The 24,503-nt window shown below is 39.7% G+C and overlaps 1 long non-coding RNA gene and 2 pseudogenes across 1 annotated transcript; all 3 read right to left on the bottom strand.

Moving 5' to 3' along the window:
* Positions 1-6,082: 6,082 nt before the first annotated feature.
* On the bottom strand, positions 6,083-7,374 carry LOC123863411 (aspartate aminotransferase, mitochondrial-like; annotated as a pseudogene).
* Positions 7,375-9,467: 2,093 nt separating this feature from the next.
* Positions 9,468-10,995, bottom strand: LOC135361456 (uncharacterized). Its single transcript, XR_010406316.1, has 3 exons — positions 10,964-10,995; positions 10,179-10,221; positions 9,468-9,627 (listed from the first exon to the last, which is right to left on the bottom strand). It is a non-coding gene; the product is annotated as an uncharacterized LOC135361456 (long non-coding RNA).
* A 1,128-nt stretch (positions 10,996-12,123) lies between these two features.
* Positions 12,124-14,545, bottom strand: LOC123843786 (nuclear RNA export factor 2-like; annotated as a pseudogene).
* Between the last annotated feature and the right edge of the window lie 9,958 nt (positions 14,546-24,503).

Below are 24,503 nucleotides of genomic sequence, written 5' to 3'. Positions count from 1 at the left end.
CTGATTTAAAGGTGCACATGCACCCTGATGTTTACAGCAGAATTATCAACAATAACCAAATCATGGAAAAAGCCCAATATCCAATGACTGATGAACAGATAAAGAAGAAGTAGTATATATATATATACACACACACACACAATGGAATATTATTCTGCCATAAAAAATGAACTCGTTATTTGCAACAAAGTGGATGGAGCTAGAGTGTATTATGCTAAGTGAAATAAGTGTCAGAGAAAGACAAATACCATATGATTTCACTCCTATGTGTAATTTAAAAAATGAAACAGATGAACATAGGGGAAGGGGAAAAAAAGAGGGAAGCAAACCATAAGAGACTCTTAACTGTAGAGAACAAACTGAGGGTTGATGGAGGGAGGTGGGCAGGAGAAGGGCTAAATTGGTGATGGGTATTAAGGAGGTCACTTGTGATGAGCACAGGATATTATACGTAAGTGATAAATCACTAAATTCTACACCTAAAACCAATTTTACCATATATGTTAACTAACTAGAATTGAAATAAAAATATTGCAATATTTAACACAAAAGAGAGAGTACCCAAATAAAATCACAACCAACAGAGGAGAAATAACAACCAACACAGAAATACAAAGGATTATAAGAGAACATTATGAAAAAATTAAATGCCAAGAAATTGACAAACTAGAAGAAATGGATAAATTAATTCCTACCAAAACTGAAGCAAAAAGAAATAGAAACTTGAGCATACAAATTACCAGCAAAGAAATTGAATCAGTAATAAAAAAAACTCCCAACAACAACAACAAAAAGTCCAGGACCAGATGGCTTCACAGGCAAATTCTACCAAACATTTAAGGAAGAGTTAATACATATTCTCTCAAAATATTCCAAAAAATGGAGGAGAAAAGAAAAATTCCAAATTCATTTTATGAGGCCAGTATTACCCTGACACCAAAACCAGATGAAGACACCACAAAAGAGAAATACAGGCCAATATGTCTGATGAACATAGATACAAAAATCCTCAACAAAATACTAGTAAACTGAGTCCAACAATACATTAAAAAAATCATTCACCACAATCAAGTAAGATTATTCCTGGGATGCAAACATGGGTCAATATTCACAAATCAATCAATGTGATACATCATATCAATAAGAGAAAGGATAAAAAACATATGACCATTTCAATAGATTCAGAAAAAGCACTTGACAAAGTACAACATTCATTCATGATAAAAACCTTCAGCAAAGTAGGTTTAAAGGGAACATACCTCAACATAATAAAAGGTCATATATGAAAAACCCACAGTGAACATCATATTCAATGGGAAAATACTGAGAGCTTTCCTGTTAAGGTCAGGAACAAGACACAGGTGTCCACTCTTACCACTTTTATTCAATATATTCCTGGAAGTCCTAGCCACAGCAATCAGACAACAAAAAGAAATTAAAAGGCATCCAAGTTGTGAGGAAGTAGTAAAACTTTTACTATTTGCAGATGACATAATACTACATATAGAAAATCCTAAATACTCCACCAAAAAACTACTAGAACTGAAAATGAATTCAGTAAAGTTGCAGGATACCAAATCAATGTAGTAAAATATGTTCCACCCTTATACACTAATAATGAAGTAACTGAAAGAGAAATTAAGAAAACAATCCCATTTACAATTGCACCAAAAACCATAAGACACCTAGGAATAGACCTAACCAAAGAGGCAAAGGATCTGTACTCAGAAAACTATAGAACACTCATAAAAGACATTGAGGAAGACACAAATAGAAAAACATTCCATGCTCATGAATTGGAAGAACATACATTGTTAAAAAGTCTATGCTTTCCAGAGCCATCTATACATTCAGTGCAATCCCTATCAAAATACCATCAACTTTTTTTCATGTTTTCATCCTATTTTATTTTATTTTATTTTTTATTTTTTTAAAAGATTTTATTTATTTATTTGAGAGAGAGAATGAGAGACAGCACAAGAGGGAAGAGGGTCAGAGGGAGAAGCAGACCCCCCGCTGAGCAGGGAGCCCGATGCGGGACTCGATCCCGGGACTCCAGGATCATGACCTGAGCCGAAGGCAGTCGCTTAACCAACTGAGCCACCCAGGCGCCCCATCCTATTTTATTTATTTATTTATTTATTTATTTATTTATTTATTTATTTATTTATTATTATTATTTTATGTTAATCACCATACATTACATCATTAATTTTTGAGGTAGCATTCCATGATTGATTATTTGCGTATAACACCCAGTGCTCCATGCAGAACGTGCCCTCTTTAATACCCATCATCAGACTAACCCATCCTCCCACCCCCCTCCCCTCTAGAACCCTCAGTTTGTTTCTCAGAGTCCATCATCTCTCATGGTTCATCTCCCCACCATCAACTTTTTTTCACAGAACTGGAACAAATAATCCTAAAATTTGTATGGAACCAGAAAAGACCCTGAATAGCCAAAGGAATGTTGAAAAAGAAAAGCAAAGCCGGTGGCATCACAATTCTGACTTCAAGCTGTATTACAAAGCTGTAATCATCAACATAGTATGGTACTGGCATAAAAACAAACACATAGAACAATGGAACAGAATAGACTGCCCAGAAATTGACCCTCAACTCTATGGTCAACTAATCATCGAAAAGCAGGAAAGAATATCCAATGGGAAAAAAAGACAGTGTCTTCAATAAATGGTGTTGGGAAAATTGGACAGCCACATGCAGAAGAACGAAACTGGAGCATTTTCTTACACCGTATACAAAAATAGACTCAAAATGGATGAAAGACCTCAATGTGAGACAGGAATCCATCAGAATCCTAGAAGAGAACACAGGCAGGAACCTGACACATGAAAAAATGCTCCACATCACTTGGCATCAAGGAAATACAAATCAAAACCACAATGAGATACCACCTCACGCCAGTCAGAATGGCTGAAATTAACAACTCAGAAAACAACAGATGTTGGCAAGGATGCAAAGAAAGTGGAACCCTCTTACACTGCTGGTGGGAATGCAAGCTGGTACAGCTACTCTGGAAAACTGTATGGAGGTTCCTCAGGTTGCACTACCAGGTATAAACCGCAAAGATACAAATGTATTGATCTGAAGGGGCACCTGCATCCCAATGTTTATATTAGCAGTGTCCACAATAGCCAAACTATAGAAAGAGCCCAGATGTTGTCCATCCACAGATGAATGGATAAAGAAATGGTATATATATATACACACACACACACACAATGGAATATTACTCAGCCATCAAAAAATTGAAATCTTGCCATTTGCAATGATTACTAGAGAGTAGTATGCTAAGCAAAATAAGTCAATCAGAGAAAGACAATTTTCATATGACTTCACTCATATGTGGAATTTATGAAACAAAACAGAGGAACATAGAGGAAGGGAGGGAAAAATAAAACAAGACGTAATCAGACAGGAGACAAACCATAAGAGATGCTGAACTCTAGGAAACAAACTGAGGGTTGCTGGATGGGAGGGGGGCGTGGAATAACAGGGTGATGAGCATTAAGGAGGGCATGTGATGTAATGAGCACTGGGTGTCATATACAACTGATGAATCACTGAACTGTACCTCTGAAACTAATAATATACTATATATTAATTAATTGAATTTACATAAAAAAGAAAATGCTTCTATCCCCAGGAGTAAAGATGTTAGTTGAAAAAAATTAAATTCTAAGAGTTCTTTATTTACTCAGGATACACATCCCTTATCAGATATGATTTGCAAATATTTTCTCTGATTCTGTGGGTTGTCTTTCCACTCTATTGTTAGTTTCCTTCGATGCAAAAAAATTTATATTTTGATGAAGTACAATTGATCTATTTTTTCTTTTTTATTTTGTGCTTTTGCATTATATTTCAGAAACTGTTGCCTAATTCAAGGTCACAAAGAATTTACCCCTATATTTTAAGATTTTTTTTAAAGTAAGCTATATGCCCAATATGGGGCTTGAACTCACGACCCTGAGATCAAGAGTTGCATGTTCTACTGACTGATCCAGCCAGGCACCCCTCTTTTAAGTTTTTGTTTTTGTTTTGTTTTTGTTTTTGTTTTTGTCTGCAGTAACTTTAACAGAGAAATCAAGCTGCAGTATGTCATATGATTAGAGCAGATGGTGGTTATCTTTCCAAAAGGTGAAGTGTGAGCCCAGTTGCCAGCACACAAAGGTTAAAACCAAAGCCCAGATATCCTCTTTCCTGGTTCTGCCCTGCATTACCGGCTCATGATGTGAGATAAGAGACTACACAACCTCACTGAATGAAGTAAGAAGTCCAACTGGGCAGAGGCAACATCCTGACAGGAAAAATTAAATGATCATTGAAAAGGATGCTGAAATTAAGTTCAGTTACCTACTCTCCGATTCTTTGATGAGGAAGGTGAGGATATTGGATGGACAGTAAATTATATTCTTCATTCTTCAAGTAAGTAAATCCTATAGGATGGGGTTGATGGTCAATCAAGCAGTAGAATAGAATGAAAACCTACACTAGTTATAGATCTCTGTGCCTAAAGAAAAGAACAGCAGTGATAAAGGAGTAGAGAGGAACATTAAAATGCCTGAAAGTATTAAAAAGAAGAGCTTTTTAAAAGACAGGAAACAGCATCTTTTATATTCCTCACTGCAGTGGCAGCAGACTTGTTAGTTTTCATGAAACATGATTTCTGAAACAAGGTCTGTTGAGACACTTCTCTGAAGAAGACATACAAATGGCTAACAGACACATGAAAAAATGTTCATCATCATTAGCCATCAGGGAAATTCAAATCAAAACCACACTGAGATACCACCTTACACCAGTTAGAATGGCAAAAATTGACAAGGCAAGAAACAACAAATGTTGGAGAGGTTGTGGAGAAGGGAACCCTCTTACACTGTTGGTGGGAATGCAAGTTGGTACAGCCACTTTGGAAAACAGTGTGGAGGTTCCTCAAAAAATTAAATATAGAGCTAACCTATGACCCAACAATTGCACTACTGAGTATTTACCCCAAAGATAGATGTAGTGAAAAGGAGGGCCATTTGCACTCCAATGTTCATAGCAGCAATGTCTGCAATAGCTAAACTGTGGAAAGAGCTGAGATGCCCTTCAATAGACGAATGGATAAAGAAGATGTGGTCCATATATACAATGGAATATTACTCAGCCATCAGAAAGGTTGAATACCCAACTTTTACATCAACATGGATGGGACTGGAAGAAACTATGCTAAGTGAAATAAGTCAAGCAGAGAAAGTCAATTATCATATGGTTTCACTTATTTGTGGAACATAAGGAATAGCATGGGGGACATTAGGAGAAGGAAGGGAAAAACGAAGGGGGGTGGAATCCGAGGGGGATGCGAACCATGAGAGACTATGGACTCCGAGAAACAAACTGAGAGTTTTAGAGGGGAGGGGGGTGGGGGGATGGGTTAGTCCGGTAATGGGTATTAAGGAGGGCACATACTGCATGGAGCACTGGATGTTATATGCAAACAATGAATCATAGAACACTACATCAAAAGCTAATGATGTACTGTATGGTGACTAACATAATAAAAAAAACAAAAACAAAGAAAAACAAGGTCTATTGATAATCTTGTTCAATCACAGGAGGACAAACATGAGGCTGACTGCTAATGTTAGAACTAGGTCTTCCCACAAAGCCTCTTGTAGGTGCTATTCTCATGCTGGATCTGCAGAGGTGCCCCCAGCACCATAAGGTGCTTCAGTTAAAGCTTCTGAAATATTGATTGCAATGGCATGATTGACAGGTTTTTGGGGGGACTATGTCTTTCTTGTACACATAAACTGTTTTGGAACAACTGGAGTTAAAGATGAGCAGGAGTTTGGTTTTGAGAGACAAAGTTTCAGACACCAGCCACAGATGCCTCTGCCCTATTTCACTACATGTTCTTTTCTGAGAAACACATTCAATGGTTGAGTGTTGAGTACTGTGGTTGAAAGAAATGACCTGCTCACCACCATCTACCTTCCTTCTCCCTCCATATGAATCTCACAACAGCAGATGCTGTAGACAGGAAGGTTGTCTGTGTTCCCTTTCACCAGGGAAATTACTTGGTGACCTGGTGAATGGCATGGGCAAGATAGCCCACATTGTCCAAGGTGAAGCCTGCCATAGAGATGTGGCCATCCTTTGTCATGTAGATGGAGAACTCTTTGGTCAGCCTCTCCGCCTATTCAGGTTTAGTCCTGTGAAACAAAACATGCCAATCTGGTCTGTGATGTGCTGTAAGTAGTATGGGGAGCCCTCCTTCTTGAGGTTGGAGACGAGTTGAGTGCACATGCTAATGATGTGGTGGTCCATGCCTTTTACTTCCTGCAACCATTGTATTCACAGGTCAGGGCTGGTCAGGATGGTCAAGGCAATCCAGGCCCCACCGATTGGAGGGTTTAAATACATGGAGCAGATGAAGATCTTCAACTGTGACTCCACCCTTTTGGCTTCATCAGTATCTTTGCAGACCACAGTGAAGGTTCCCACATGCTCACTGTATAAGCCCATGTTCTTGGCATAGGATTGGCAGAGACAAACATTAATGCCTTGTTCAATGAAGATGAAGTGGCATATAGCCCACACATCCTTGTTGTCATCACCACTGGCAAAACCTTGGTAGGCCATGCCAAAGAATGCAAAAAGATTGTTTTTCTTCACCACTGTTGCTACTTCCTTCCATTGCTCAGGGAGGTCCATTCCTGTGGGATTGTGGGCACAGACATGCAGAAGAACATTTTGCTGTAGCACTTTTGAAATATCCTCATAGTGCCTATGAAGTCACAGCTGCATGTCTTGGGGTCTTAGTATCAATAACCATGTAGCTGCACGCCAGTGTCCCTGAAGATGGGTGTATGATTCCCCTAGGATGTGTTGGGCAGAAAGACATCTCAGTTAAACTTAAAAAAATCTTTGCAATAAACTGTCTCCAATCCTCAAGGTCCTGGTTGCAGAAATGGTCTGCATAGTGACATACTGGCTACTTTTCAACACTTCATTGTTCTCACCCAGGGCTAGTTCTGCAGATGCCTTACAAAATTCAGCAAGTCCCACAATGGACAGGTATTCTTTGTCCAAATTTTTTGCAGCAATCTTGGCCTTTGCCTTCCAGCCACTAGGGAGCACATAAGCCTTTCCATTATCATCATGGTAGGCACCAAATTCCAGATTCTTTTTTTTTCCTCTGGTGTCTCTCTTAAAGGCTTCTGTGACTCCCAGGATGGGCTCTGGGGGCCCCATCTCCACATGGCTCCACCAGGAGCTGTCTCTGGTGGGAGTTATGGCAGTGAGGCCTGGGTGGAAAGCAGTGGCTACCCAAGACAGGATTTGGCTGGAGTGCAGGAGGGCCATGGTGGGTGGTGAGAAGGCAGAAGGTAGCTACAGGATGGAGCAGCAGGCACAGACACCTTTTTAAAGATTTTTATAGTAATTTATGTTTGTATATGGCGTGAGATAGGGGTACAAATTAATTCTTTTGTAAGTGGATATCCAGTTGTTCCTTAATCAGTTGTTGAAAACACTATTCTTTATTCTGAATATTTATGGCACTCTGGTTGAAAATAAATTGTCCATAAAGGTGAGGGTGTGTGTGTGTGTATGTGTGTGTCTGTGTACTTTAATTCTATTACATTAATCTGTATGATATCTTTAAGTCATTACCATATTGTATTGATAACTTTAGCTTAGCAGTAAGTTTTGAAATAGGGAATTATGAGTCTTCCAACTATGTTCTTCAAGAACATTTTGTCTATTCTGTGTCCATTGCATTTTCATATGAATTTTAGGATTAACTCATCAATTTCTACAAAGAAACAAGCTGGGATTTTTATATGGATTGCACTGAACCTGTATATTACTTTGGGGTATATTGCCATCTTAACAATATTAAGTCTTCTGATTCAGGAGCATGGGATTCTTTCTACTTATTTAGGCCTCTTAAAATTTACTTCAACAATGTTTTGCAGATTTTGGAGTATACATTTTTTATTTCTTTTGTTAAATTTGATTCCTAAGTATGTTATTTAAATTTTTTATTGAAGTATTGTTGACACACAATGTTACAGTAGTTTCAGGTGTACAACATAGTGATTTGACAAGTCTATACATTATGCTATACTCACCATAAATGTAGCTACCATCTGTCACCATACAATGCTATTATAATACATTGACTATATTTCCTATGCTGTACCTTTTATCCCTGTGACTTATTCATTCCACAACTGGAAGCCTGTACCTCCCACTCCCCTTCACCCATTTTGACCACCTCCCCACCCCCCTCCCTACCATCAATTTGTTCTCTGTATTTATGGTTCTGTTTCCTAAGTATGTTATTTTTAATGTTATTATAAATGGAACTGTTGACTTAATTTCATTTTCTGACTGTTCATTACTGGTGCATAGTAATAAAATGTATTTTTTATATTGATTTTGTATCTGGAAACAATGTTGAATTTGTTTATTAATTCTAATAGTTTTTTGGTAGTTTTCTTAGGATTTTACATACACATGCTCATGTCATCTGAACATTATATTGTTTTAAAATTACATATATCACAATAAAATTAATATATATTTTTCATGAACTTACTTTTTTAGAAGCACAACATCCAAATAGTTATTTTGTACAAATTAACTGCAAGTTCCTATTATTTACCCCTTCACTCCTTCATTCCTCCCAGCTCCCTCCTATACTTTGAGACTCTAAACACTCACTTCTGAGACCACTGGAGGTTTGTCCCAGACTGAATGGAGAAAGCCTGCATCATTTCCCACTGATTCTGGGAGAAGGTTAGGCATGCAGCTTGAGGAGGGTGAGGGCACTGGAATGGAGAAGGTGCTCTGAGTTTCTTTGGTCCTGGCATTCCCTACAATCAGTTCATCATTCACAATGCACAGACTAGAAGAAAGTTGGACCCTTAGACAACTGGAGAAATGGATAACCCCACCCCCAACAACCATCCTGCTCCCATTGCCACTCAGCTACCAAATTCCTCCCATACCCCTACTGTGCCTGACCCCTGGGTTCCTTGGCTGGTACCTCTGGCCCCCCCACAGCACCCACTTTTGAAGAATTGTCTACCAGCTTCACTAGATTTGTAGATTTAATTCTAATGTATTTACCCTTTACAGAGGCACAAGGAATGGACACTCCAATCCCCATTTTCAGAGTAAGACAGTGAGTCACTGAGGTGTTATAACCTGACCAATGTCACTCAGTTAGCTAGTGAGTGTTGAGGTCAGGAAAAGAATCTGGTATTCTGACTCCAGAGTCCACACTCTTAACCACTAACCTAGACCTCTCCTTAGGTCTACCTGCTGGCTTTCCACTGAGGAAACCTCTAGGCTGTACCACTATATTCCTACACCATTGTCCTCAGGCTGGGATGGGTGTTTGTTCCCATTTTGCGCCCACAACACAGCACTTACCTGGAATTGCTGTCAGAAGTCAAAATGAAGATCAAGGTGAAGGCATGGACAGAACCTTGAGAATATCCTTCCATTTCAATGACAACAAACAGCAATATCCCCTTAGAGTTGTACATATTTTTCACACAAGCAGGATTCCCCTTTCAAGGACTTACTTGATAGTCTTGCAGTACCCTGATGGGAGCCAGACAGGGACAATTTTTCACTGGAAGATAGGAGGGGGCTTCAAGGACTGAGAGGGTAATAATAGGGATAATCAACTCCCAGGGGGTAGGACCCCCAACATGTATCAGATCCTCTGACAAATACATGTTCACTTGATTCATTTTTAAAGCAGCCCAAGATAAGGGTATTACTAGCTTGTTTTGCAAATGAGGAAACTGAAAGGTTAGATAATCGGCCCAAGGTCACAGAGTAAGGAATTGAGATGAGAGCTATAAAATGCCACAGCCTGTGCCTCTAACATGTAAGCTGTGTTGGGTCAAAAAGGCATGGATGTATGTCAGACCAGGATAGTCTGGGGGCAAGGTGGGGATGGGAGAACACAAAGGGAATCAAAAGGAAAGGGAAAGGAAGAGAAGGGAAGGGAAGGGAAGGGAAGGGAAGGGAAGGGAAGGAAAGGGAAGGGAAGGGAGCAACTTGGAAAGCTGGAAGAATTGGAAGGTAGCCAAGCCAGGGGAAAGAAATAGTGGGGTATCTGGGGAGAGGACTCTACAGATACGTACCTTCCTTAAAACCCCCATTGACATGAAAACAGAGCATTGTTTCCTGAAAGGGAAGAACAGTTACTAAGGCTCTCAGTATCCTTCTAAACCTCCTACCCACTTACGACTTTCTTGGTCTGCCCAAGGGAGGAAACATGCTCACCATCTGAATGCTCAGGTCTACAACATAGGGGTTAAGGTCATGCTGAGTTTTGGGCAGCATATTGAGGGAGTCAACAATGTCATACTTTGTATGTTTTAGCAGCTGAACATGCAGGTTTGTGGGGGAAAGAGAAGGAAAGGTCAGGCCCTTGGCCCCTATGTATGTTCCCTTCATGCCCCCTTTCCCATGCTGATCTTCTTGCTTTTCACATTTACCAGGGTCCTTGACTCTTAATATCACTGCTATCCTTGAAGTATTCTTCCAAGCTGTTTTTAGGAAAAAAAGAGGAAAAGGAGGTGGTGGCCCAGGCAATTTAGATGTTTCCGGGAGCTGATATGTGTTTGCTGGGGAGACACATGGCCCAGGAACAGAGTCTGAGCTGTGATACTCACGAGGCTGCATCTTCAGGGTTGAAGGGAATGGTCAGGGAGAAGCAGGCCTCATTGTGGTAAGCACTGAGGAGACCCTATCAGTCTCCAGAGTCATAGATCAAGTAATACATGAAGAAGAGCAAAGGCAATAGGCTATCTCTATGGTTTGGGTCCCCACGGGGACTTGAAAGCTCCCCTCAACCCATGAGCAGACCTGTGCTTGGGTGGCCCATTCCAGCCCTCTTCAGCCTCATGGTCCCATGGGTACTTACTGAAGCAGGAACTGAAGGATTAGATTCTTAAGAATCTCAGATCCATTATAGCTTTTCTGGAATCAAAACACACCTTGAAACTATGTGGTAGACAAAGCCTCCCTTGTAACATCCCAAATCATGCTTGGTTCATCCTCACCTTACATTTTCCAGGAGAAATAGCCTGCCCTGGAAATCATCTGTCCTGGCTGGCCCTGGCACCCAAAGTAGGAATGGAAAACATGCAGGTGTTGGGTTGGGGACCCATTTGTGTTGGCTGAAACTTTGTCACCTGTGAGAGCTCAGTCTGAGCCAGGCATGGGGAACAAGGCAGCCACAGGGGCAAGAGACCTACCCCAGAAGGACTAGAGGGTCAAGCCCCAGGTCAGCATGGGGCTGAGGGTCTGTGGCCCCCTCTTATGATCACCGCCTTCCCTCCTGATGGCCCCAGCACACCTGTGCCTCTCTCAGTCAGTTCCTAGCCTGAGGGATTATAGTCGTGTCGGGCTACCCAGAGCTTCTCTGAAGGACCAGTCAGGTTGATGTGATGTGTGGAAGGAAGAGAGGGGGAAGTGCCTCTGAGAGGCCTGTCCTCTCTCCTCAAGCACCTCTGCCCTCTGCCTTCCATTCCTGCCTCAGGAAGCCCTCTGCTCACTGGCAGTCACCCACTTCTGGCCCCCTGATTCAGGGAAGCCTGGTTTCTCCCAAGGAGGGCTTAGCTCCTGACATTGGGCCAGAGGAACAGGATCTTGAGGAAGAGCCCCCCCCAGGACCTCAGCCTTCAGCATGGGGCAGGAAAGCTACCGTGGCAGCCTGGAATTAGAAAGGGGACCCAATTTTTTCAAGGAAAGTAGGCTCCTCTTGGGGTGAGGGAATCCCCATCTCAGCAGGGAGTAGGAAGGCCTGTCTCAGCATGAGGTCCTGGCTGGAGGACCCTTGGCAGTTCAGTTCATAGCATCTGGCTCAAAGTGGTCACTTCTAGTCCTGAAGAGGAGGACTCCTGCTTCCTGGAGCATTCTCATGGGAAGGAATGCTAGAGACAGCTGGGTGCAGAGTGGAGAAACAGAGCCCAGACCTGGAGAACAAGTGAGCAGTTCATAGGAAGGAAAAGACCTCTAAGCACAGGTCAGGGACACAGAGAGAGGAGAGAGGGGGCCTATGGTCCTCCTAGAGGTGGCAATTCAAGTTCCCAAGGTACAAATGTCCTCAGGAGGCATGACAGAAGTTACCATAGACTTTACATAGGTGGGCTGGTTTGGGAAGGTGCCACACAGAGGGTTCCTTTTCAGCCACAGCTCTTCAAGCTTCAGCCCTTTCATCTTGCCTAACTCCCAGGCTGACTGCACCTGAAAAATACGGGAAAGAAACCAGAGAAATGTCCTAGGAATAGAGACACTTGGGCCCTCCCTCCTGCTCTGGTATCTTCTTCTGCCTCTTGTCATCACTCTGATGAGCACAACCACCCACTATCAACCCCAACTTTGATCTGGCTCCCTCTTCCCACCTCATTTTTGGAGAGGTTCAGGATCTTGACTGTGGGGGCCATCTCTATAATGTCAGACAGGCCATCCAGCCCATACAGTTTGTTGTTGCACAAGTTCAAGGACAAAAGCTTTTGGGGAAGGAGTTAGAGTGACAGTTACTATCTATGGCCTCAGAGACAAATCTTCCCTCTATCCCATGTGTTCCACCCCCTACCATAATACCAGCAGTGGACATAAGGCCTCACTTCAGGGAAATTCTTTTTGATGATCTGCAGGGTGGCAGCCATGCAGTTTCTTCAATTCAGGATTATATCTATATCATGGTCCATCTTCAAAAAGGTGAGAGGAGGCATCAGAAGGCTGAGAGGGATCCAGGGCCAGCATCAACCTTTCCCTCATTACCATCCCTCAGTCTCCCTTCCAGGCAGACCCCCAGAATTGCTACTATCAGTTGTACTTGGGTCAAAGTAGAGTTTATGGAGGTCAAGAGCTTTTTGGGAGATATCATAGCATTTGCTCATGGTCAGCTGCAGAGAAATATGGTGAGAGCCACTGTGAGTCTGTCATGGTGATAGGAAAATTGGGGACTGGGGAAAGAAGAGGTAGGTCTGGGTGTGGGCACACAATGGGCCTTGAGACTTCATTACCTTTAGCTGCTCCATTTCTTCTGGCTCCAGTTTATTCTGTACAGAGTAAGGTACAGCAGAGGGATTGACATGTATAGATAGCTATAAGAAGGAGAGGTGGGGTAAGCACTAGGAACTCTCATTTTAAGATGACTGGCCACTGACTGGCTTGTCTTCCTGCACTGGAACTAGGTATGGGTAATATCCTCAACACATACCTTTTGATTTTCCTCATCACAAATCTTGTAGTTGATATCCTTCAATGCAGAGGCAGCCCTAGCATCCTGAATAAAGAACTGGGCCTGGTCTTTAAAGTAATGGAAATACAGGGATTGAAAGCAACAGCAATAGTGTCAGAGGCCAGTGGACCCTGCTGAGCTATCTCTCCCTCTTCCCTGTTCCCATTTATCCGGATTCACCACCTGTCTTACATCGACCATGGTGAAGGGGACACTGCAATGGCTCTGTATTGAATTTATTAGCCATGTCTTGTTATACTTTATTCCATAAGGAGTCTAAGGATGAAAAGAAGGGATGGGAGAGAAGGGAGACAACAGGGCAGTAAGACTGTAGAACAGACCCAACCTGGTGTTTTATTCCAACCTTCTACTGAGCTTTAAAAGGCTTCCAAAGTAGGGACTATGGACATGATTTTAATTTTTTCTTTTGCCAGACATGGATTTTCTAATTTTCCATTCTCCCTATTTGAATATTTAACTCACAAACAATCAAATTTAGATATTTAAAATGATTTTCCTTTAATAAGGTAACAGAAAATCCTATGTGTTGAAAACCCTACCTGTTCCTCTGACAAGGAATTTGGAGAGTATAGACCTCCACACTCAGCTTGAGCCAAACTGTGGCATCTGGTGAGGAGTTGCTCCATATCCTTGGCAGTAGTTTCCACCTTTGCCTTTAGTCAACTTCCTCTGACCTTCCTTCAGTCAACCTGTTCCCTTTGAATTGGTTGTGCGAACCTGCCCTTTGTCCTCAACAAAGTTCCTAGCATCTCTATATAAGACCAACACAACTCCCCTTGATCTGCCTCTCCTGCACATTCCCTATTTTTTGTCAGGATACTTACTGTGATCCTGAACCAGCCCCCCTGGGTTTCCATCCTGTGTGTTCTCCATATCCCTCTCTGGAAATGTTCTGTCTTGGTATTCATTATGCCATTTCACACAGCTATTGTTGGGTTGGAAGGTAGAGAGAGTGCTGTGGGGAAGTGGATAGAAGGGAGTGTCCATAAATATATAGAAATGCATAGAAATGCTACAAAACCTTCTATATACTCTCACCTCAATAATGCCAATTCTAGAATTAGGATTGCTCAGTTGTTATTCCAGTTCTATCACTCTTCACTTTCAGTGAGAGAAGAAAAAGACTATGGAGAACAAAAAAGTTGCAGTCCCAAGGGCTGCAGCATGCAAACCAGGCTGCCTGATCACTTACTGTCTTATTTGAGGGTCTTACTGGGAATCCCTCATTGCCATGTTTCCATCAACCTCCTGAAGTTGGGAAGGATGAAGCTCATATCCACATGTTCATAATGAAGCCTCCCTTTGCCAAAATTACCCTGGGGAGAATCCCCGCCTTTATTTTTAAGGAGAGCTACCTTCATTTTTATTTTAAATAAAAAATAAATTTAAAATCAAATTTATTTTAAAATTAAGAAAAAACATACAAGTTTGAAGACACATCAGTGGTCTCATACCATGTACCTCATCTTGGCCTAACATCATGGTAGGGCAAGCAAAGTGTCAACCTGCCTATATAGAACAATCATACAAACCCCAGAAAGCAAACTTCTCTACCTGTCTATATATGGGAGCCTTATTTGACAGATGGCATAATCAGGGAAGAAATCTTGAAGTAGAAGGTAACTATGTAGAACCATTTAGAAAATGGTGCGGCATTTATAAAGAATAGAAGTATGAACATTCATGAGTTATACACTAGGAAGGCATCTGAATCTTGCCTTCTTTCAGGCCTCTCTAATCTAACAACTTCACCACAACCTGGTAGGCAACCTCTCTCTCACCTCCTAAATCCAATAAACTACCAAATTGACTTCATTAACATCAGCAAGCTGTACTTTCTTTTTTAGTATAGTACAAGCTTTAATGTCAGGTGAGACTGATGTAACAGCCTTCTAAACTGTCCCTCTCCTTCTAGCCTTGCTCTCAACAATATTCCGAAATATCTTGAGTGAGCTTTCTTTTGTTCAGCCTGAAATGTCCTTCAGCTAAGGAGACAATTATTTCTAACCTCTGGTCTTTTATAACAAGGATCTGAACAATGAACTGGAATGATAGATGTCAACTACAATTTCCAAGTGTTTAGATACTTTTCTGTTTACTTTCTGTTGTTATATAGATTGATTCCATTATGGTCAGAGAACATACTCTATATTTCAGTTCTTTTACATTTGTTGACGTTTGTTTGATGGCCCAGGAGATGGTCTATCTTAATGAAGTTGCATGGGAACTTGAAAAAATGTATACTCTGCTGTTGTTGGGTAGAGTATTCTGGTATATGTCATGTAGATTCTGCTACTGTATTGATTATATTATTCAGCTCTTCAATATTCTTGATGATTTTCTCTCTAGTAATTCTATTACTTCCTGAAAACAAGGTGTTGAGATCCCAACAATAATTGTGGATATGGTCATTTCTCCTTTCAGCCTCTTTGGTGTTTGCTTCATGTACTTTGAGATTCAGTTGTTTGGATGTGTATACATTAAAGATTATTATGCCTTGCTGGTGAATTTATCCTTCTACCATTATGTAATATCTTCTATGTCTCTAATTTTCTTTGCTCCAAAGTCTCCTTTATCAGATATCATGGCCTCAGGTATGCATATAAACATGTTTGTTTGTTTTAATATTTCACACTATTCACTCCTACAGTTTTTCTTTTTTGGCCCCCACACTTGCCACCACCAACATATCTAGTTCACCATGTGGCAAGATTTGGAAGTTTTTTCTGGAATCTACAGAAATAAGACTGTCTCAATTATCTCTCCCAAAGGTAGGGTCACTAAGGGTATTTTATTTTTACTATATTCAGCTAAAACAATGTACCAGTTGGTAGTAATACTAGTGGTTTTGGGGGAGGGAGGATTAAGGCAATTAGATGGTTAGAAACCAGATTTTCTTTGGGTTTTAACATTTAAGGTTTTCTAGGTTTGTGTGTTGCACATTGTACATTAATTACTCCACATTGTCTCAGAGCATGCTTACAAGTAAAGATCTATTCATTCCTGGTCACTCCATGATGCACTGATTATGAACAGGCCTTGAATTAACTCCTTTGGGAAGTGGTTACTTTCTACTGTGTGACCTGCTGTCAGAAAAATCCTGCTACTCACAACTTTTGATCTTTTCCTTGTATGGCACATGGAAATGAAACTAAATTATTTGAACCAGAAATTCCATATGCTTAGTGTCCAAAACTTGGAGTTAGCCTAAGTGTTCTCTTTCTCTCATACCCCACACCTAACTTATCAAAAAATTCTCTCAGCTTGCCCTCAAAATATGTCCAAAGTCTAGCTACTTCTTGCCCCTTTATTGCTACCAACCTGGTTGTTACCAACATCAATCTTCTGTATTATATTGCCTTCCAACTGGCCCCTCTGTTTTCACCCAGGCTCCCTCACTATCTATTTTTAACTCAGCAGGCAGAGTGATATTTTAAAGTGAGTGATATTTGATATAAGTCAAATCTTGTCAGTCTTTTGCTATAAAAATCCTATAAAAGGATTTGAAGCCCATCAAAATGTTAAAAGGTAAGTTCATCATGATAACAACAACACAAAGAAACCTTATTGTTGACATTTGCAGAAGCCCAGCAAATCAATTTAGTTTTATGAAAATTTATAAAGAGGAAGAATCAAATATTTATTCTTTTTTTTCTACATAAGCTGTACATAAAGATAGCAAATTTATTGAGGATGGAGTTTCTCTTTATAAGTGTATTCTAGCTAATATAAGAAGGCATGATAGAATTTGAGCATCATCATTTTAAAACTCATAATTAAGTAAGGAACCTATACAATGGTGATAAATGGCTGGTAAATATCACACACACACCAATCAGACATAATGTGCTATGTTATAGGCACTGTCTATAAAGAAGTCTTGTCAAAAGCATCAAACCTGAATCTGATCAAGTCTTTTAATTTCTTGTTTCAGCATTGGAATGCAATGAACCAGTTTCTTTAACAAACAAATGTGGGGGAAGGGTATGTGAATATATTTGGTACTGTATATTTGTATGCTATGGGATATATTATGCATTTATGCAAATATATATATCTGTATTTATATATATATATAATATAATCATACAGTAAAAATATCTGTAACCTGCACTTTTTATTTAACAAATTTTTGATGTCATTGCATGTTCAGAAATATTTAATAGATTTTTATCATTTGGCAAATTAATATGTTTTTTCTTTAATGACATTGTAGAAATTAAAGCTAAGATCACTTATTCACCAGGGCAAGAACTGAGGGTTGAATTTCATTGAGCTGGAAGCTCAGGAAAAAATAAATAGGATTAATCTGGAACATATCTTTTTTATATTTTAAAAAGGTGGAAATAATAATTTCTGATTTTCATATAATTTGTACATTAGATTATCATTTCAGTTAGAATCTTAATTGTCACAAACTTTAACCTACTAATACAGTTTCAAATTTTAACAAATCCAAGGTTTTGCTACAATAAGCTATTATGAAAAAGATTATACACACATTCTATATATTTCATAGTTTTCCATGTAATAATTCCCATAAGTTGATTATTTTGGTCAAAATATGAATATTTTCAATTTTAAGAAATTTTTATAAGTGATATATATATATATATACTTACACCTATTTGCATGCTAATCAAGAGTGAGCTTATTTACTCACCAGTGTTTACTTGCTGATTAAACAATTATCTTTTGAATTTATGTTTGGAATAGCATTGACTCTAATAAATATATATATTCATATAAAACAGGAAGACATAGCAGAGTGGGGATCCAGAATCTATTGTCAGTGGAATAGTTGAAATATGAGAGTGGCTGAAGGCTGGAACTGACCTGAGGGCCTCAGAAGAAGGAGCAAATAGTCAAAAATGGGAGGATAAGATGATGATGTGCGCTTGTAATACAATAAAACAAGAAAAATGTCTGAGGTACTCTGTGCTGGCCAGACACACCCATCCGGAAAACTTAATGAAAAGCATATTACATGTGTTTTCCTGTTCTTGTTACCTTATCTTCTAGACATTAGAGAAAGCACAGTGCAGAAGATAGCAATTATAATAAGGACTATGCCAAACTAAGCATGAAAAAGAAATAAATTTAGAGTTTTCCTTCCAGTACTGACAGATGAGCTAACTTGGACCAAACTTCCAACTAAGAACAACTAGAAAAGTGTGAAAAATCATTTAAAATAAAATATTATTTGAAGGCATCAAAGAGCTAGCAATGTCATAAGATGTTACAGAGCAAAGATCAGAGGGAAAAAGAAACTCCAGAAGGCAATCCCAATGTTTAGGGCTATTTTTCTTTTAGCAGCAATTGATGATTCCTAAGGAGACATGTGAAATGCTTAAATGCTGGCAAGTTTGTGATAGATTTTCTACAGAGTCATAGGGCTAAGTACATAAATGTTGAAAGTGGGGCTTTCAAGGGGAGAAGATCCTGGCAAACCACTCAGGCTTAGATAGGGACCTCCAAGATCTATGCCAGGCAAGTAAGGGCAAACTGGAACTAGATCAGTCACCCAAGGGACTGAAGTCCAGATTAATAATCTCAACCACCAGTGGGATTAAAGGGATTTGGGGTTGTTTGTTGCTGTCTGGCAGTTTATCAGGAAAAACGAACAAATTTTAAACAAAAACCTTTTTCATGAAGAAAGATAACTTCATTCTAAGACTGAAGTAAATAAATCTACAATGTATTACATATAGTTCCCTGAAAAAAAAATTAGAATAACTAGTTTAAAAAAGAGATAAGATAATATGATTAAAAATCGAGGAATGAAAAAAGACATTAAAAACAATCCACATGAAATCCAAATAATGGCATTATTAGATATAAACTTTAAAATAATCATGGTGATGGGTATTAAGGAGGGCACGTACTGCATGGAGCACTAGGTGTTATAAGAAAACAATGAATCACGGATCACTACATCAAAAAGTAATGAAGTATGGTGACTAACTTAACAAAACAAAATTAAAAAATAAAATAATCATGCTTATAATTGTCAAGAAAATATTAAAAATTGAAAATTTTAGCCAAGAATTTGAAAATATAAAAATGATTGAAAATTCTAGAACTCAAAAACACAATACCCGGAATTAAGAACAATTATGGTATTAGCAGCATATGAGACACACTGAAGGGAGATTTAGAGAAATAAATGAAGGGTCTGAAGAAAATATCCAGAATGAAGTATGGAGAGACAAAATGATGAATGATATAGAAAGAGATGGAACAATTTAAAAGGGATGCAGTAAATATATCAAACATGTTTAATTGGAGTCCTATAAAGGAGAGAGAAAAGTGCAGAATAGTATTTCAAGATACAATGTTCAAGAAATTTTGAAAAGTAACATAAGACATCAAGTCACAGATGTAAGAAGAAGTATATATGCCAAGCATAGTGGAGTATGAGGAAAACCAAACCCAGGTCCATCACAATAAAGCTGTTGAAACCCAAATAAAGAGAGAAAATATTTAAACAGGACAGAGAAAAAAAACAGATTATCTTAAAATGAGCAAAATTAAGACTGACATATAATGTTTAATCCGAAATAATGAGAGCTTAAAGAAAGCAAAATTCTATCTTCATAGTGTTGAAATAAAATAACTGTGTACTTAGAATTCTGTGTCTATAAAACTCTTACCTTTTGGAAATGGAAGTTAAATAAGTAGACATTTTAATGCAAACAAAAGCTAAGCAAATCTGTCACCAGCCAACTCTGTCATTTTGATGAACATTATTGTTCTTAATTCCGGGTATTGTGTTTTTGAGTTTTGCTTCAGCCCATTTCTTCAAAAGAGTAAAAAATAGCCTGGGCCCTTGCTACTCCCCTGCCAGGCCATCTAAAGAGGGCTTGGCTGGGTGTCTGTGGCTTAAGGTGGGGGAGGAGGCTAGAATCCTTCCAGCTCTATGAGGATCTGAGGCCAATACCTCATGTTGACCAACTCACCTATGGGGTGACCTGAAGGCAGTGACCTGTTACCACTGTCCTCAAAGGGTATTTGTGAAGAGAATCTGTGGGGTCTAGAGCTGGGAGTTTGTGGCAGATCTGATTACAGCTCTTGAGGATGGTAGGAGCAGACCCTAAATCCTTATCAAGGCCACGCAAGTAAGGTGGAGTTCTTACAGGAAATTCCTTCCCTAAGGACATAGATAGGAGAGTCCTGGCAGCCAGAGGAGATTAACTTCCTGTTCTTACTGCCCCCCTGAGTTGGCTATCAGCCTAACACTCAGGGAACTCTTTCCAACCTAGGGATCTCCACAGAGGCATTAAGTAAAGAGGACTGGATAACAGATACTTGTAGCTGCAAAGGGAGAGAACTCTGAGGCTCAGCTGTAACCAGGCTCTGTGTGGGCTGCATTACATTGTGTTCCTTCATGAATTCCTCACAAGGAGACTCTTTTTATTAAATTTAATTTTATTATGTTAGTCACCATACATTACATCATTAGTTTTTGATGTAGTGTTCCTTGATTCATTGTTTGTGTATAACACCCAGTGCTCCATGCAATACGTGCCCTCCTTAATACCTATCACTGGGCTAACCCATCCCCCTCCCCCAAAACCCCCAGCTTGTTTCTCAGAGTCCATAGTATCTCATGGTTCATCTCCCCCTCCAATTTCCCCCCCTTCATTTTTCCCTTCCTACTATCTTCCTTATTTTTTTTTTAACATATAGTGTATTATTTATTTCAGAGGTACGGGTCTGTGATTCATCAGTCTTACACAATTCACAGAGCTCATAATAGCACATACCCTCCCCAATGTCCAGCACCCAGCAACCCCATCCCTCCCACCTCCCACCACTCCAGCAACCCTCAGTTTGTTTCCTGAAATTAAGTCTCTTATGGTTTGTCTTCCTCTCTGGTTTCATCTTGTTTCATTTTTTCCTCCCTTCCCCTATGCTCCTCTGTCTTGTTTCTCAAATTCTTCATATCAGTGAGATCATATGATACTTGTCTTTCTCTGACTGACCTATTTCGCTTAGCATAATACCCTCTAGTTCCATCCACGTCATTGCAAATGGCAAGATTTCATTTTTTGGTGACTGCATAATATTCCAGTGTGTGTGTGTGTGTGTGTGTGTGTGTGTGTGTATGCCACATCTTCTTTATCCATTCATCTGTTGATGGACATCTTGGCTCTTTCCATAGTTTGGCTATTGTGGACATTGTTTCTATAAACATTGGGGTGCATGTACCCCTTCGGATACCATTACATTTGTATCTTTGGGGTAAATACCCAGTAGTGCAATTGCTGGGTCATACAGTAGCTCTATTTTCAACTTTTTGAGGAACCTCCATACTGTTTTCCAGAGTGGCTGCACCAGCTTGCATTCCCACCAACAGCGTAGGAGGGTTCCCCTTTCTCCTCATCCTCGCCAACATCTGTCGTTTCCTGACTTGTTAATTTTAGCCATTCTGACTGGTGTGAGGTGGTATCTCATTGAGGTTTTGATTTGTATTTCCCTGATGCTGAGTGATGTCAAACAATTTTTCATGTGTCTGTTGGCCATTTGGATGTCTTCTTTGCAGAAATGTCTGTCCAGGTCTTCTGCCCATTTCTTGATTGGATTATTTGTTCTTTGGGTGTTGAGTTTGATAAGTTCTTTACAGATTTTGGATACTAGCCCTTTATCTGATATGTCATTTGCAAATATCTTCTCCCATTCTGTTCGTTGTCTTTTGGTTTTGTTGACTGTTTGCTGTGCAAAAGCTTTTTATCTTGATGAAGTCCCAATAGTTCATTTTTGCCCTTGCTTCCCTTGCCTTTGGCAATGTGTCTAGGAAGAAGTTGCTGCGGCTGAAGTCGAAGAGGTTGCTGCCTGTGTTCTCCTCTAGGATTTTGATGGATTCCTGTCTCCCATTTAGGTCTTTCATCCATTTTGAGTCTATTTTTGTGTGTGGTGTAAGGAAATGGTCCAGTTTCATTCTTCTGCATGTGGCTGTCCAATTTTCCCAACACCATTTGTTGAAGAGACTGTCTTTTTTCCATTGGACATTCTTTCCTGCTTTGTCAAAGATAAGTTGACCATAGAGTTGAGGGTCCATTTCTGGGCTCTCTATTCTGTTCCATTGATCTATGTGTCTGTTTTTGTGCCAGTACCATACTGTCTTGATGATGATAGCTTTGTAATAGAGCTTGAAGTCCGGAATTGTGATGCCGCCAGCTTTGCTTTTCTTTTTCAACATTCCTCTGGCTATTCGGGGTCTTTTCTGGTTCCATACAAATTTTAGGATTATTTGTTTCATTTATTTGAAAAAAGTTGATGGTATTTTGATAAGGATTGCATTAAATGTGTAGATTGCTCTAGGCAGCATAGACATTTTCACAATATTTCACAAGAAGACTCTTATCTGTAGAATTGCCACTCTTTGCCCTCCTAGAAGTTGCTAAGGCTTAAAAAAAATGTAGAAAATTGGAGTAATTCAGACATTATGTGGGCATGTAGACACTGGAACTGAGCTTTATAGAATGGGCATGATCCCACCATGCATAGCTTTAATAAGCTGTCTGTGTGATATATCAGATTTACTTAAGAAAGAGCAAAGTTAAAGATCTGAAAATAGTCACACGGCAGGAAATAACTCCAGTCAAGCTCAGAGAGGTCATACTAGAGTCTGACCAGTAATTTATAAAGGAAATAGCAAACAGAGTTTTGTGGGATACTGGAATGGGAGTTAAAAAAAAAAACAAAAAAACATGCCTTTTCCTTGTCAGAGGGGAGGGGCAGAATAAAAGTTATGCAGAAACATTCCCCCTGGTGGTCAGGGCCAGGACTGTAGCTCTGAAGGTCTGACTAGAAGACTTTGTAAAGGGAGGGAAGAGAGACAGGGGCCTGGACTCTAGTGCGCCAGCCAGAATTTTCTGATATTTTTCACCCTCCTTGCAGCAGTCTCTTCCTGGGTTTCTATGCCCTGAAAGAGGACATCCAACTTCTGAGTGAGCTGAAGAGAAATAAGCACTTAATAATGTAGACATTTGGGGTGAGGGAAGCATTAGGACAGAAACATATACACATACATAAACTGTCAAGCTGTATTTTTAAGTGTTTCTCAATAAATTTGCCTACTTATAAAATATTAAACAATATTAAATATGTACTTAGAAAATAAAATCATCCTGCATCTTTCATCTCTGCGATCTCCTCACCATGACCCAAAGATACTCACTGTAAATAGATTGGTGCACATTTTCTAGATGCATAAAATAGGTGTTTACCTATCTTAAAATATTTGTTAAGTCTTATATATATACATACATAAATATATATGTATATATTCAGTGATTCATGTGATTGCAAAATTTAAAAATAATATACATTGGATTTTTCACTCATTGAGATATCTCTGGATTTTCATATTTACAGACATTTATGGGACAATCATTTTGCTTTTTAATTGTCTCTTTGTCTCTGGTATCTTTGCTGGTATCTTTGTCTCTCTCACTCCTGATTAGCAAAAGTCCTTTATATATAGGCATATTAGTACAAAGTCTGCAATATTATTTGCATATATGTTCTCCCTGCTTCTCACATTTTAATTTTTTTTCTTTTGGAACTATAGAAAATATTTCTAAATTTTAATTGAATTTATGGTTTAAAAATGACATAGGTCATTCTTGGGGGTAGAGTGGGGACTGAAAAACATAGAGGGAGTAGAAAGAAAAGGGAAGGGATCAGAGATGCTGAGAGGGTTCTCAGAGGGGGCCCAGGCAGAGGGGGAGAGAGAAGTAGGGCATCAAGGGAGAGGGCTCTATGCACATTTAGCTTCCTTGAACACTCCACTGACAGAGAAGCAGAACACCATCTCCTGAAAGGGAAGAGCCCAAGTGCTCAGTCACCACCTAAACCCCCTACCCACCTGTGGCTTTCTGGGGCTTCTGAGGGAGGAAGCAGGTACTCACCATCTGGAGCCACATGTCTACCATGAAGGAGCTGAGGTCATGCTGAGTTTTGCACAGCACACAGAGGGATCCCATAATGTCATGTTTGTCTGCTTCAGCAGCTGAATCTGCAGGCCCATGGGGGGAGGAGAAGCAAACAAAGGTCAAGGATTGCGACACCCTGGGCCCTATGATTGACTGTTTCAAACCCTCTTTCCCCACTCAATCTTGCCCATCACACACACACACACACACACACACACACACACACACACACACAGGGGTCTTGAACCTAT

The sequence above is a fragment of the Mirounga angustirostris genome, unplaced genomic scaffold (assembly GCF_029215605.1).
Source record: "Mirounga angustirostris isolate CCGP_5_RB_7025 unplaced genomic scaffold, mMirAng1.0.hap1 SCAF_11, whole genome shotgun sequence".
In the NCBI taxonomy this organism is placed as follows: Eukaryota; Metazoa; Chordata; class Mammalia; order Carnivora; family Phocidae; genus Mirounga; species Mirounga angustirostris.
This window is presented reverse-complemented; position numbering and strand designations above follow the sequence as displayed.